The sequence below is a fragment of the Dreissena polymorpha genome, chromosome 4, assembly GCF_020536995.1.
Source record: "Dreissena polymorpha isolate Duluth1 chromosome 4, UMN_Dpol_1.0, whole genome shotgun sequence".
Classification (NCBI taxonomy): domain Eukaryota; kingdom Metazoa; phylum Mollusca; class Bivalvia; order Myida; family Dreissenidae; genus Dreissena; species Dreissena polymorpha.
Window position 1 is genome coordinate 54,706,833 of NC_068358.1, and position 16,094 is coordinate 54,722,926.

A 16,094-nucleotide genomic window follows, 5' to 3' on the forward strand; every position below is an offset into this window, starting at 1 on the left:
CATTGTGATAGTATGACGATATTTTGTACAATCCTGACAGACGCGTTAACTAATTATATTTGCGTAAATTACTTGTATCGCCCTCTTTTTGTTATTATTGATGAAAACACGGAGCTTCATATCACGTTCGGTTATCTCTAGCGCCACCTCTGTTTGGAGTATTATTTATTGAGTCAACTATACTTCCAAGATGGTACTTGTAACCGATAGTAAAAATGAAGATAAGTAAGTTTATATGTCTTCGACGATATCACAAATCCCTTAAATGTAACATGTAAAAAACAGCAATTAAGATTAAAGAAACCTCAGCTAATGTAATTTACGTCATGCACAACACGTGTAAAACATTGCCCAATTACCGGTGTCTTTGTGCCGATGTCGTTTGAACCGATAACGAACACAACAACCTGTAATGATGATTTAATGTACAATGAACAGGATTTGATGTGAATAAAAGATAATATATCCCTTTTCCGTATATACAAGAGAAATTGAGAAAAATAAGTTTCAGTCTCGTGAAAATGTGACATTTTATGTCGTGGGGACAAAGCAGGATGAAGATCCTTATCGCGCATGCATACCACCGCTTTAGTTTTACATGAAATTGGTGGGGTTATTACAGGGGAGGGGCGGAGGTGGGCACAAGTCTTGACCAAAGCGTGACCAAACGATCGTTATTTGGGCATTCAGAACGTTGAATATAAGTGACACGAGTGTGGTGCTTTATGAAAATTTCGGTTTGGGGGACTCAAAAAATGTATTTGAAAATCTTAACTAGTATTATCAAAGTACGGAATCCGGATAGTGCCATTAATAATCTCGTCCTCCTTTCATTACGGGCGATAGAAACAGTAATATCAAGAAACATGATGGTTATAATGACGTTTCTATGGTGTTTATTTTTTTTTCAAGAACAAATATGTGTCACTATGAGTTGTGTATTGGCTGCAGCGAATCTACCGTGCATCTCATTTCTGGAGAAGATCCAATCAGCAGCTTGGCCAGTGTTGACCAATTCACAATGAATTAACTAATAAGGATCTTGTGTATTCGTTTTTGATACAGTGTATGCATGGCTCAAATCTCATTATTGCTGGTATGACACACCGTACTTTGTACGACTAAATAATGCAAATGAAAATAAGTCCAGAAACAGAAACTTAACTGAAATGGCGAGTTGATACGGATTTAACTGTATATAGTTCAATATAAGTATTTACAAATATACACAATTGATCTTTAAAAAAATAACATGTTTTTTTAAATTCCGTTGTAATGTTCTGATATTCTAGATGTGTTTAGAAGATCATCCTATTTGCCAAACATTTACAGGGATATTTTTATGATATAATAGAATAACATTATCACTTACAAGCGGGTTTTTAAATTGCCTCGATCAAAATTACATTCCCAACCTTATTCAACATATAAATTGTTGTGTTCTTTATTAATTAGGAAACATACATGCATTCCTAAATGAAAACTTATTTTTTTTTATATACATTCTGTTTTTGACGGTAATAGCCGTTTTACTGAGACAGTGAATTGTTAGCATGAATTAGCTTTACACATAAGTATATAGCCTCTGTATGGGGGAATTAGGTAGAGTCCAACAGATTCCTGTACAATTGAGGATAATAGAGGCAAATATTACAAGGGCCAGAAATTCCTAAATGATAGGCAATATATAACTTCCGGCATTAACGTACAACTGCATGTCGCCCTGAAGAATGTCCATGAGTATAAATGAAAATCCATTGAAATTATAAGAGGAGATGCGTCCACAAGAAATTATTCTTATACTAAGTATATTGAAAAAATAATCCAAGGGTCATTATTTCAGTTTAACGGTAAGCGATATTTAAATTTCCGAATAAAAGACGGGAGAGCTTATGTCCGCCCCTATGAAATTGACGGGAGGGTTTTTATCCGGATGCCTTATATCCCTATTATATGCATGTAAAGTGAAAATGTCGAAAGAAAAGCGTGTTGCACTAAAATCGACTTTAAATACTCCAAACTAAATTTTAGGGTCGGCAAGAAAAAAAAACGTAGGGTCGGGTTACCGGAAACAATTTTACGCTTTAAAACTGTACCTTTAAAACAGAAAATGTCATAATTTGGTAGGGAAATCAAACAACTTATACCAACCTACAGCGCACATCTGATATTGAAAAAATACTTTTGCATATTTTAGGAACGTCATAAATTTTCCTTTACAACGATATTATTTTAATTCAGGTCGGTAGAAAATATTGCGTTTATAATTACTTTTATTTTTTCCGAATTTTACGCAAAACATAATTAGGCATTAGAAATCATAAAACTTTACCAACTTTGGACGCTAACAAGAGTACTAATTTGATATTGTAAAACATTATTGTTGCATGTTTTACAAACCTTAGAGGGCCTCTCTACTAGGATACCATTATAATTAATATGGAAAAAATAATATTGCTTTTATAATCACTTAAGCATAGGTTTTCCTTAAATGTCGGTTTATCTGTTGTTGTTTTTTTGTATTATATATTGTGAAATGCGCATTTTTCAGCTGATTCGTTTGATATAATTATCATGACGCTATGTTAAAAAATAAAAATTTTATTAAGAAAACATATACATCACATGCGCAATTTTCTGGATGGACGGACTTTTTGACGTTACGTCATAGCATATTTTGATAATAACATGAATTTAATATTGACACATCATTTAAATGTTATTAACCTATACAATTACAACTATTAATGTAACACTTGATCAATATCAAATTTCGTATTTTGCATGGTTTGTTTTTGAATACACGTTTAAAAACAACAAATAAAATAAGTTGTAAATAAAATAAGTTTAACACAAGACAAACACATACCATATCTCCAGGTTAATTTCAAAACTGTGTTGACTGCCATTACTACGAAAGTACAAGTTTTTATATGAAATAACGAAATAAATCCTGAACTTCTTCCATTTAGCTTTTGTTTTGACATTTTTATTATCTTATATTTATTCAAACCAAGTTATACATGAACAGCACATTCGTCTTTAAATACTACTTGTATGTATACGCTGTCCTGTATCTTTTTGAGCAACAGTATTTAAAAGTATTTCATTAAAATAATAGACTTGCAAAACCAGCATAGTTGTTGATAACCTGTCATCAGGCAAACGGAGTTCACATTTTGCAAATGATTTTGTGTTTTGACCTTTTTGGTCAGTCATCCTGGTTATTGACAATATCATGAGGCGTTCATGACACAAAGGTTGCATTATATCAAACCATTCAGAACAGTAGTATTATGTTATAACGTATTGGGTTGTTGGTTACATGGTTAACACGTACTACAGTATTTTTAAATTGGTATCAACGCTATTGATAAGAAATAAAGCATTAGGAAGACTAGCAAGCACTGATTAACAAAGTATAAAAATGAAGTGTCTTGAAACATTACACGTGTTTATATTTGCGAACACAACCGGATTTATAAGCGGGATATTGTGAGTAAAACGCCGAAATATATTGCTGAAATAATTTTTTTGTTTACCAAATATCTTCGCTCAATATTTACGCGATTGCTTTCGGATTGGCCAAACGCGTCCAATTGTGTCGTATCATATGATCAATTGTTCAAGTTACCTTCTTTGTGAGGGAAAACTATATTTTTCCTGTTTACGTATTATTTGGTGTTTTATCTCAACATAATCGTCCGGTCTTTACATCCATGTCAGTTGGAACTGAATGAATTTTCTTCCTGTCCAGTTGTGTCGTATCATATGATCAATTGTTCAAGTTTTCTTTTTTGTCAGGGAAAACTATTTTTTCCTGTTTACGTGTTATTAAGTGTTTTATCACAACATAATATTCCGGTCTTTACATCCATGTCAGTTGAATTTGAATGAATTTTCTTCCTGCCTTTTTTAGTTTCGGGTTTAAATTATAAAATTGGAAAACCAATCAAGCACACGCGAGTAAGTTGTACTTCAGGAAGTAATGTGATTTTGCTTTAAATGTAAAATATTGCTTCATAAGCTCACCTGAAAATACGTCATGATGTTATAAGTCAGTCGTAATTGTATGTAGTGAGTTCTACCATTCAACTCGGTTAAAACCACAGCGGTGTTTTAAAACAGTACATATTGTGTATTTCAATATATAATTTTCATTTTTGCAGATGAAATAAGCGTGGAAATGTAATGTTCAAATTATACATTATATATATGTTTTTTTTATACATAATGACTATTTTACCGTCTTTGTTCAACTTTAATATAAATTGTAGTTGATTCAAACGGAACACTTCACCCAATCAACGGAACTGTACGTAATCCAACTCGGCTTTTGGCTTTTTACGTCCCAACGTCCCGACGTTTGTGAGTCTAGAAATTTAGTTAGGTAGGAGCGATGTGACACACTCTGGGTTTTCGGGACATTTCCGGGTTTTATACCTCCCCTTTGGTATTAATAATGCATTTTAAAATTTAAGACGAACGTTCAACATTTAGGTACGGAATGAACGAACAAACCAGTCTGTAAACTGCCTTTTAAACAGACGGGCCGAATGTTGAAAATGCGGCATGCTAGCCTCCTGGTCTCTTATCATGCTTATAGAATAAGCGAGACCACTGTGCAGGAGAGTGCCCATATTTTAGCTTGATTGCTCTGCAAATAGCACTGACAATGTTTTCGGGTGTCAACATCCGGTTTTGTAAAATTTAATAACGGCTTTAATACAATCTTTTTTTTGTATTTCTCAACCCGACTGGTTGTCCACGGACAACTTAATTGAAAAAATCAGTTGCCCGGACAAGGAAATGTACGACTCGGGCAACTCGGACATTTGATTTCGCCACCCCTGATTGTGCTATTAAAATATCACTGAATTGAATACTTTTAATACTGCCTTTGTCTCGAGTTTACACATGTATTTCTCAGCAAAACATGTCACAATAAAAACAGAAAATCACTAAAAGAGTCTGATATCAAATTACACATATGACATACCCTGTAATGCAAACAAACAACTGCGATGATAAACCGTTAATAACAATTTTAAAAAGTTTCCGTTTTGATAAAGTAAAACGAAAAAAACTTGTCTGTGCCTTTCATTATATTATAAGGTATGCAGGCAATATACCGCGCGCTGAAATAGGAAACATGCAAGATGCAATGTGTATAGTCCGCAGAAGGTGCACAGCATTTTGATTCGAAAAGTACAGTGTGGAACGGTTGTATCTGCTCAATATTTTCCATTTTGATTCACGTTCAACATTCGATTAGAATTGCTGCAAAAACGGCATGCTACACCCCTTTAATTTTCAATTTGGCCCAAGCAACACTTAAATAGCTAAATAGTTGATTGCCATATTGTTGTAATGTCATTGTGCGCATATACAGTATGCACTTGTATTATGATTTTGATGTATAGAAGAATGTCGCTTGACCCGGATTATATTTATGGAAGGGAAAGACCGCCAATATTATTTATCACCAGAAATGTTGCACATTTTGAGTATTCAGCTGATATGTTCCATGTTGCAATTATAGATTATACATACATGTCAAATAATACCCGTTCGAATAAAAAATGTTTGATATTTTATGTTTCAATTTTCAACAATGTTAATTTTTAAGGTGGAGACATCTCAAATATTCATCGTATGCATTGTCCAATTAAAACTGTTCAATTAATAAAAAATTAAATGTTCAAAATGTAAAATATTCATTTACTTTTATTTTTAAGTCGCATACACAACGCACAAACCTTTGTCACATCTCTAACGCTTCTTTACAACGGTGAATGCTAAAGTATACAAATTTGCAACAGTAACTTAAACGAACTTCCGATTTCCACTGTGAGCATGTAAACAAGTTAGATTAGTCATCGCGCATCTTTACATCTTGCAATTTTACATGTTGACATATGCACAGTTGGAAAGTCTGCATGAAATTTACGAGCGGTGGGAGCGACAAAACTATTTTTCGTCTTAGCCAGGAACCAATGCTTCGCTTACGGGCCGGGAACCATTGTAAATGTAAACAATGATTCTTCTGCTGCACAGGTTTTTGGCGCGTGGCTAAGTCACTTTAACACTATCAATATGTCATAAAACAACATATTTCGTCATTGTCAAGCTATAGCTTTGAGTGTATGAAGATGCTTTTTTAATGACATCCATCTCTTGGTCACTAATGGTGAAATTAAAGCATTGTTTTGCTTATTTCTTTTGTGACAGAATCAGTGGCTATGTTTGACAATGGTCGTCTGACAAATTGCGCGAAACTGTCATTATCTGTCTTGAATTGCTGGTAATTTTACTGAGGTAGGTTATCACATTTCAATTATTTTGTTAGCACGGTCACCATTTATACCAATGAAAATACACGGCGGTAACGTAACCTAGTATATACTGACATATGTATATATACAGTCAATATTAACCAACTTTCATTTAATTGGCTGCTGATATATTTCTGGTGCAAATTTTGTGTGAATGCTATTTTTAACACCTGATAAAAAATCTCTATCTAATAAAGATCTGGCATATAGCTATGCATTTTCATTCGAACATCAAATGAAAATCTGGTTGATAGCTATGAAGTCTTATTTGAACATCCGATGAAGAACAAGCGTATAGATATGCATTATGTTGTTCGCATATGATAAAACATCTAGTGCATATTTTTACAGAATGAGTTGAACATCCGATAAAGACTCTCTGCATAGGTATGCATTTAAAATTGCACAATTAATAAGAACTTGTGCATATCGATGCAGTCATAGATGTACATCTGAAAAAGATAAATAGAATTGCCATTATTCTGATGTGGACAGCTGATGAAGGTCTGGTGCATCTTTGAATCATGGATTAAAAAATTTAATGAAAGCGGATGATAAACTTATGGTACATACCTATAAATTAGGAGTTAAAAATTCGACATCCGATGAAGAAATAGTACAAGGCTATTCATTTACAATTGCACATCTGAAGACCTAGCTTGCATATATGCGTTTATAATCATACATATTATAAAGAGCAAGAAAAAAGATATTTAATCTGATGTAAAAAGCTGATGAAGAGCTGATGCATATCTTTCAACAATGGTGGTAACATCTTATGAAGACCCTAGAGCACATTATGCATTCTCTTAATTAAAAATCTGATGAAGATCAAGCGCATGGCTATGCATTCTCATTCGAGCATCTGATGAAGATTCGTTGCATATTCATGTATGTGAATTCTTTTTCAACATCTAATGAAGATCGCGACATAGCTATGTATTCTAGTTTAAACCTGTGATGAAGATTTAGTGCGTAGGTATGAATTAAAGTTGAACAACTGATGATATCTTGAGTACAGCTATCTGAATAAACGTCGTTTAATAAAGATTTAACAACTCACAGATAGCTATAGATACTTACCTGTGTGATGACTATCCTAATTGCCACATCCTAAAATACGAGGTCGCATTCAAACACGCAATTAATGAATTTTAACGTTAGCTGTTAATCTGTTTAGTAATATATGTACACATATTTATATTTATCATTTATTGTTTTGTTAAAATATGTACTATTTTTTAATATAGCGATGAACTGTAATTCCACTTACAGTGTCTTTCAAAATGCACACTGTCAATAAGTTGCACTCAATGTGACAAAGACGTTCACATATTTAAATGAAGTTTATGTTTGGAACAACGAATCATACATGTTTTTGCAAGAGCGACAATGGTGCTCATAGCATAGGGACGTTTTCGTCTATAGTTGAGCAACGTAAGTTCTTTACAAAACAAGTAAGCCTCAAGGTAGCAATTCTCGAACGATTTTCTTTACAAAATTTATAATATAATATCAGGGTAAATATTTATCCTTCTTATGCTACTATCAGTGAAACAATTATTTTATAACATGACTTAACCATCTGATAACTAAAGTTACTTCTGTTATTATACAAACAATGTATTTTGAACCGGTTTGAAAATTATTGTCAAATATTTAATTCATTGCAGCCAACAAATAGTCATATATCTATTTATTTAAACCATAAATGATGAACAACATTACTTCGGGCGACATGTTCGTCTTTAAACAGATATTCTCATAATGTCCGCAAAACAATGTGTTATTTGGGTTCATACATCATATTGTTTGATAAGCGACAAATTAAGTATAAAGTGGAACATTAACATGTGTGTTTTGTTTTTAACTAAAACTGCTATCTTATTTTCAACATTTTAAATGAAGGTAGGATACTTTGCACTATTTGTTTTTTGTAAACAATGTTACAACAAACTTAAACATTGGTATTTTACCCATATTCAATATAAAAAACATAGTTGTTTGTAATCGTATCAGATTCTTTTTCCAACCATGTTAAGGCCATAGATCACAAATTATGTTATTTGCTATCCTTATTACAAAGTGACAGGCAGTGGAAAACAGATTGCAATTCCGCAAATTTAGAAAAATTACATCAACAACATTGTTTTAATCTTGCAATTACCAATTATTATTTGATTAAGAATAATTTAACCGAAAAACAAACACGAAATTTCAAAGAAGCATGCACATACAGTTGAACCTCAAATGTTTTTACCATCATTTCATTTAACTCTTAAAAATACCAGTTTATAAAATGCACTTTAAATGGTTGATATATTGTAGAAGCACACTGTGAGGCTAAATACACATGTTAATTGGAGAAAGTTGACATATTTTAAATATTGACAGATGTTTGCTTCATGAGCTGTGCTCTTTGTGACCCGATAAGAATTTTCGCAGCGAGTAAAGATATTGAACGAATATTAATACGATATACCCGGTAAACGCTTATCACTTGTATTGCCGAAAAGGGTGGAAAGTGAGAGGCATTGAAACAATTAACAAAAGTAATAAATGGTATACAACGGCGAAAAATACCTGTCTCGGCATGGACGTCGCCATCTTGTTAGTCACGTGATTATCCCATCTGAACGAATGTAACGGCAAAATAATCTGTCATAACACCGGTTCATAATTTACTGGTCGATACTCGACACATATTTTACGCAATATTTTCTCGATTTAATGTCGTGTGCGTTGTTTGAAAAATCACTTGTCTTTTAAAGTGTCGTGAGTCGCGTGCTTTTGGTTAAGTTGACAGTTGAAAATTCTTTTTTTATGCGATATAATGTCGCTTGTCATTTTAAATTGCACACGACATTACCCGCATCATTTTACAACGACAAGCGACAACTAAAGACGAAACTAAAATTTCGTTACAAGTTGCCCTCGCAAACAAAAGCGCGACCGTGCGTAGACCAAATTTTCACTTTGTTCATGTCGTCTTAATTGTTGCGTGTCGTTTAAGCCAATTACCATACACAAAACACTTCATCTTGGATGACCTACAATTAACCATTCAACATAGCAAGTTCACCGTTCCGTTTGGCTGTGCGCATTTTGAGTTGTCTTAATAACGTGTTAACCGCATGCAAAACGCATATGCATAGACAAGTGCGTGTATTACTGTTTAAATAAGTCTACTGAGTCAACATCCCATGCTGTTTTAATTGTAAAATCAAATCAAATAACATCAAACTAGTTATAGAAAATTATGGCGCATTTTATTATAAGATTTAAATTTCGCATGAACATCTCCATTTGCCCAAGCCTCTAAGTGTACTAGGCATATAACATTCGAAGTATATTCTTATTGTGTTCATTATGGTGAATATTATAGTTCTGAAACACCGTGCCATTAATGTCAAACGTTTTTTAACTAGACATTTAAAGACCTGTTTAATCTGTATACCAGTATATGGTTTGTAACATTTTGTTATTTGTTTTGGAGTAGTCTTCCTTATTTAAATGTCGGGCTGCTCATATTATTTATGCCTTTAAGGTTACTCTGCATTGCGGATCTGCTTGTTTATATATACACGAAGTACAGTGTTCCCGCGGCTGTAACTACTTTAGCATCTGATTTAACTTCATATTGGTACAACATTGTAATTGCAATTTGTCATACGAAGTAGAAAAGTGTATATATAAGGTGAGCATCTATCCGAAAAAGCATTAGTGCGATAAGGAGATATGTAAAACCTCCGCTCAATGTTTATTTTGAGATAAATTTCGTGTTTCATTTCATTCAACGGATTTGTTTAAAACAAAAGCAAGTAAGCCTTTTATCACTACAATTATTTTAATATTTATTATAATTTATTGATTTCTTCTTGAATATAGAAATATGCGTACAAAGCATTAAAATAATAACACACATTACTTATGCAATGTTTCAAATAATATGCGCGCGTTGTTCTATTCATCATGCTATCCAAATTATATAGACTTAAAAATGAACTAAACCGTTGCAGGTCATAAACAAAATAAGCATATTGCAGGGAAGACATTTTTTTCTTTTTTTGTGTTAAAAAGACTACTTCCCTTTTCCATTCAAGTAATTTAGGCCTTATTATTATAAAGAGATCACCATATGAATATCGTAATACAAGAATCGGAAAAACACGATTGAAAGTCATAGCTCACTATGTCTAGCGCGATTTCTGCCTAAAACACAGTCCCAACGTTGCCAATCACCGTGGTCTGAAGGTGGTACAATCGTGATAGATCACGGTGACAGCGGGTGAGCACCGCGGAAGTTATTGGGAAATCGATCTCGCGGTGGTTCGCGGTGATTACAGGCAAATGTATAGTTTCTGTGTGAAGTTTTACATATACTTGTTTATTTAAAGACTTGTTTTTGTTAACATTCCAACCATGCTTTCTCGCGTGTGTACATATGGCTTGCCAATAATTACATATACACATGTTAGATGAACAAGGAATTTGATGTCAGACTACTTTAGTGATTTCCTGTTTCTATTCTTACATGTATTGATTCGAATAAACATTCGAGACTTCCGCAGTTAGTATTCAAATCAGTGATATTTAAATGAAAACAAATCAGTTATTGGCGAGTGACTATGTATATACCTGTATTACATATACAAAACTGACAATATATAAGCAATAAGCACATGCATAGTAATGCGAAAGTGACCAAACTAGTACATAAAAAGGTGTTAAAAATGCACTAAGGCCATCGAATTACTCAACGTTTGCATTCAATGTATCAGTTCTCATTTTAAAAGCATTTTTACAATATATCGCGAGACAGAAACAAACGTGAGAACTGAGAAAAAGGTGTGCACATACCATCTGTATAGGTCTGTTATGTGTAAGTGGATGTGAACATCAAATTTTCCATCTTTTATTAGATATTGTAAAATGATGTAGACATCCAATTTTCCATCAATTTTTTTAAGTTAACAATCATTTTATTCGTATTTTAATACGGGGCATGTACATTACAAATATATAAATGCATTAAAAACTCATATCTGTAATATTATGTAGTTAAATGAATGTTTACGACATATTTAATAAAAATCTCGTCATTGTTGTTATCACATCCTTATTTCCAGAAAAAGATGTTATTTGTCGTACCGGAAATAAAAAGTTGAACAGTCTTAATAAAAGAGCAGTTTTTGAAATGCACTTTAAATGGTTGATATATAGTAGAAGCACACTTTGAGGCTAAATACACATGTAAATTGGAGAAAGTTTACTTATTTTAAATATTGACAGATGTTTGCTTCATGAGCTGTAACTTTGTGACCCGCTAAGAATTTTCGCAGCGAGTAAAGATATAGAACGAATATTAATACGATATACCCGGTAAACGCTAATCACTTGTATTGCCGAAATGGGTGGAAAGTGAGAGGCATTGAAACAATTAATAAAAGTAATGAATGGTATACAACAGCGAAAAATACCTGTCTCGGCATGGACGCCGCCATCTTGTTAGTCACGTGATTATCCCATCTGAACGAATGTAACGGCAAAATAATCTGTCATAACACCGGTTCATAATTTACTGGTCGACACTCGACACATATTTTGCGTAATATTTTCTCGATTTAATGTCGTGTGCGTTGTTTGAAATATCACTTGTCTTTTTAAATGTCGTGAGTCGCATGCTTTTGGTTAAGTTGACAGTTGACAATTCACGTTTTTATGCGATTTAATGTCGCTTGTCATTTTAAACTGCACACGACATTAACCGCATCATTTTACAACGACAAGCGACAACTAAAGACGAAACTAAAATTTCGTTACAAGTTGCCCTCGCAAACAAAAGCGCGACCATGCGAAGACCAAATTTTCACTTTGTTCATGTCGTCTTAATTGTTGCTTGTTGTTTAAACTAATTACCATACACAACACACTTCATCTTGGATGAACTACAATTAACCAGTCAACATAGCAAGTTCACCGTTCCGTTTGGCTGTGCGCATTTTGAATTGTCTTAATAACGTGTTAAAGGGATCTTTTCATGGTTTGGTAAATTGACAAAATTGAAAAAAGTTGTTTCAGATTCGCAAATTTTCGTTTTAGTGATGATATTTGTAAGGAAACAGTATTACTGAACAATTACCATAGTCCAATATAGCCATTATATGTATCTTTTGACGATTTGAAAACCTATAAATTATAAAGCGTTGTAACGCGTAACGATTGAATAATTTGGAGAGTTCTGTTGTTGTCGTTTAAATTTACGAAACTACGAAGATTGCTTATATAAGGTATAAAATACTTCAACTGTGTATGCCCGGCGGAATAGCCGAGAGTGCTAATGCGTTTTTACTTCAGACTAACTCCAGGACTTCGGGGGTCACTGGTTCGAGCCCTGGTACCGGCTACTTTTTTTCTATTTTTTAATTTTATTATTGATTGTTTACTGGAGCTTTTAAGATCCAATGTTTACATTTATCAATATAAAGCATTTAATGACAAACTTTAAAATATGCCAAAATCTGTGAAAAGGCCCCTTTAACCGCATGCAAAACGCATATGCATAGAAAAGTGAGTGTATTACTGTTTAAATAAGTCTACTGAATTACCATTCCATGCTGTTTTTATTGTAAAATCAAATCAAATATCATCAAATTAGTTATAGAAAATTATCGCGAATTTTATTATTTATAAGATTTAAATTTCGCATGAACATCTCCATTTGCCCAAACCTGTTAGTGTACTAGGCATATAACATTCTAATTATATTTTTATTGGGTTCATTATGGTGAATATTATAGTTCTGAAACACCGTGCCATTAATGTCAAACGTTTTTTTAACTAGACATTTAAAGACCTGTTTAATCTGTATAACAGTATATGGTTTGTAACATTTTGTTATTTGTTTTGGAGTAGTCTACCTTATTTAAATGTCGGGCAGCTCATATTATTTATGCCTTTAAGGTTACTCTGCATTCCGGATCTGCGTGTTTATATAAACACGAAGTACAGTGTTCCCGCGGCTGTAACTTTTTAAGCATCTGATTTAACTTCATATTGGTAAAAACATTGTAATTGCAATTTGTCATACGAGGTAGAAAAGTGTATATATAAGGTGAGCATCTGTCCGAAAAAGCATAAGCGTTAAGGAGATATGTAAAACTTCCGCTCAATGTTTATTTTGAGTTAAATTTCTTGTTTCATTTCATTCAACGGATTCGTTTAAAACAAACGCAAGTATGCCTTTTATCACTACAATTATTTTAATATTTCTTATAATTTATTGATTTATTCTTGAATATAGAAATATGCGTTCAAAGCATTTAAATAATAACACACATTACTTATGCAATGTTTCAAATAATATGCGCGCGTTGTTCTATTCATCATGCTATCCAAATTATATAGACTTAAAAAATGAATTAAACCGTTGCAGGTCATAAACAAAATAAGCATATTGCAGGGAAGACATTTTTTTATCTTTTTTGTGTTAAAAAGACTACTTCCCTTTTCCATTCAAGTAATTTAGGCCTTATTATTATACAGAGATCACCATATAAATATCGTAATACAAGAATCGGAAAAACACGATTGAAAGTCATAGTTCACTATGTCTAGCGCGATTTCTGCCTAAAACACAGTCCCAACGTTGCCAATCACCGTGGTCTGAAGGTGGTTCAATCGTGATAGATCACGGTGACAGCGGGTGAGCACCGCGGAAGTTATTGGGAAATCGATCTCGCGGTGGTTCGCGGTGATTACAGGCAAATGTATAGTTTCTTCGTGAAGTTTTACATATACTTGTTTATTTAAAGACTTGTTTTTGTTAACACTCCAACCATGCTTTCTCGCGTGTGTACATATGGCTTGCCAATAATTACATATACACATGTTAGATGAACATGGAATTTGATGTCAGACTACTTTAGTGATTTCCTGTTTCTATTGTTACATGTATTGATTCGAATATACATTCGAGACTTCCGCAGTTAGTTTTCAAATCAGTGATAGTTAAATGAAAACAAATCAGTTATTGGCGAGTGACTATGTATATACCTGTATTATTCGGTAACAAGTTCATTTCGTCACAAAATCTAAAGAAAAACGTAATCGAAGGAACATTGTGATACATATTGATTTATTCAATATTACAATATTAAGGTTAAAGACTTCGTTCACGTTTATTAAAATATGTATCGAAATCAGTTTTTCATATTTGCGAGTGACAATTTTTATACATATTCTTTGTTATTACGATACAAATTAAAAAATATTATGATTGCGATAAATCATGTACATTTTTCGTTTTACTTATTGTATTAAATTACTATAATTCAGTTCATTATGCAACAGTATACATGTACACTGTACATGTGATATGTCGGCGCTGCAATAAAATGCTAATCATTGAGCTATTCAAATGCACATGGTCGTATAATTAATTCAAAAATGCATAGAAAAACGTAGCACATTTTGGTGATAAATAATTGATTGCATACACGTGTCAAGGATGAATGCCGGACAAAACCCCTCCCGGATAAAAACCCTCCCGTCAGTTGTATAGGGGCCGGACGAAAACCCTCCCATGAATAAACGGGGACGGACAAAAACCCTCCCATGAAAAAAACGGGGGAGGACAAAAACCCTCCCATGAAAAAACGGGACCGGACAAAAACCCTCCCGTGAAATGCGAGCCACGAATTCAACTATCAACAATTATTTATGAATTTTTAATCCGAAATCGGTCATTTCCGAATGTCATTTCCGACATTTGTATTTTGTTGTCGGTTATCCGAGATATTAATTTTTTGTAATAGTGACTTCACTTCAGTAGGTAACATTACACTTTATATTGACTAATTAAAATATTTCCGAATTAAAATGTTGTTATTTTACACCCATTTGATGTCAATTATATATGTTTGAACTAAGATTTGCATTTTTACTTAGTACTACGATATTCATGATTACTTAGTATGAATAACAAGTAGGGTGTTTATATAAAATATATAAAATATCAAATTGTGCGCCGGCCAGTGCATTAAGAACATCAAAGTCGTGTTTCTTTTTTAGTCATCATCGCAAAAATAACAGAGACGGACACAGGCTTCACAAGACATTCTTTATTTCGTTTTATAAGAAGTATTATAAAGTCTAGACAGTATAATGTTACATACATTGACAAATAAGCATAATCAATTGATAAACAAAAACCAACATTGTAGACACTTGTGTGCCTTTCCACAAACAAATTGCTTTTTATATGTTGCCGATTCACAGTATGATATTTTGAACAAATGTTGTCAGCATTGAGTGATTTTTTCGGATTAATGAAAGCAACATTGTGTGAAGCAAATACATTTGTCGGCGTTTAATTGCTTTTAATTGATTCTGTGATTAAACTACTTAAAAACTAAAAGTAGTTGCAGATTCACAGTTTGCTATTTTGAGTAAATTTTGCGGATTAATGAATGCTACAATGTGTGAAGCAATTACATTTGTCGGTGTTTAATTGCTTTCACGGGAGGGTTTTTGTCCGCAGTTGCAGATTCACAGTTTGCTATTTTGATACATATTATTGTATGCCATTAACTAGTTAATTGTAATGATTAGCTGATAAGTGGGCCTAAATAACCGAATCATTGACATATTTGACAATACAGTATGCTTTATATATTGTCTGCAAAAATGCAATTGAAAACGTTACAGTCAAAGCTAAATTAAATAAGTAATTAAAACAAATTATTTACATGCTAACGA

At 33.0% G+C, this 16,094-nt stretch overlaps 2 protein-coding genes across 13 annotated transcripts in view; both read left to right on the forward strand.

Moving 5' to 3' along the window:
- The window catches only part of LOC127877406 (methyltransferase-like protein 27), a 90,279-nt gene that overhangs the window by 4,220 nt on the left and 69,965 nt on the right, over positions 1 to 16,094 (forward strand). The window contains exon 1 of one of the 3 annotated variants that reach the window (XM_052423241.1): positions 9,909 to 9,978. The exons of the other annotated variants lie outside the window; for them this stretch is intronic. The gene's annotated coding sequence lies outside the window, so the exon portion shown is untranslated. Of the gene's footprint in view, positions 1 to 9,908; positions 9,979 to 16,094 lie in introns of those variants that run through there. 3 annotated transcript variants of the gene reach the window in all.
- Positions 1 to 16,094, forward strand: part of LOC127877407 (methyltransferase-like protein 27) — a 46,936-nt gene that overhangs the window by 4,112 nt on the left and 26,730 nt on the right. For 2 of the 10 annotated variants that reach the window (XM_052423246.1, XM_052423252.1), the window contains exon 1: positions 9,895 to 10,032. The exons of 2 other annotated variants lie outside the window; for them this stretch is intronic. The gene's annotated coding sequence lies outside the window, so the exon portion shown is untranslated. Of the gene's footprint in view, positions 1 to 9,894; positions 10,157 to 13,319; positions 13,572 to 16,094 lie in introns of those variants that run through there. 6 more of the 10 variants (XM_052423248.1, XM_052423253.1, XM_052423245.1 and 3 more) reach the window with 4 other exon arrangements.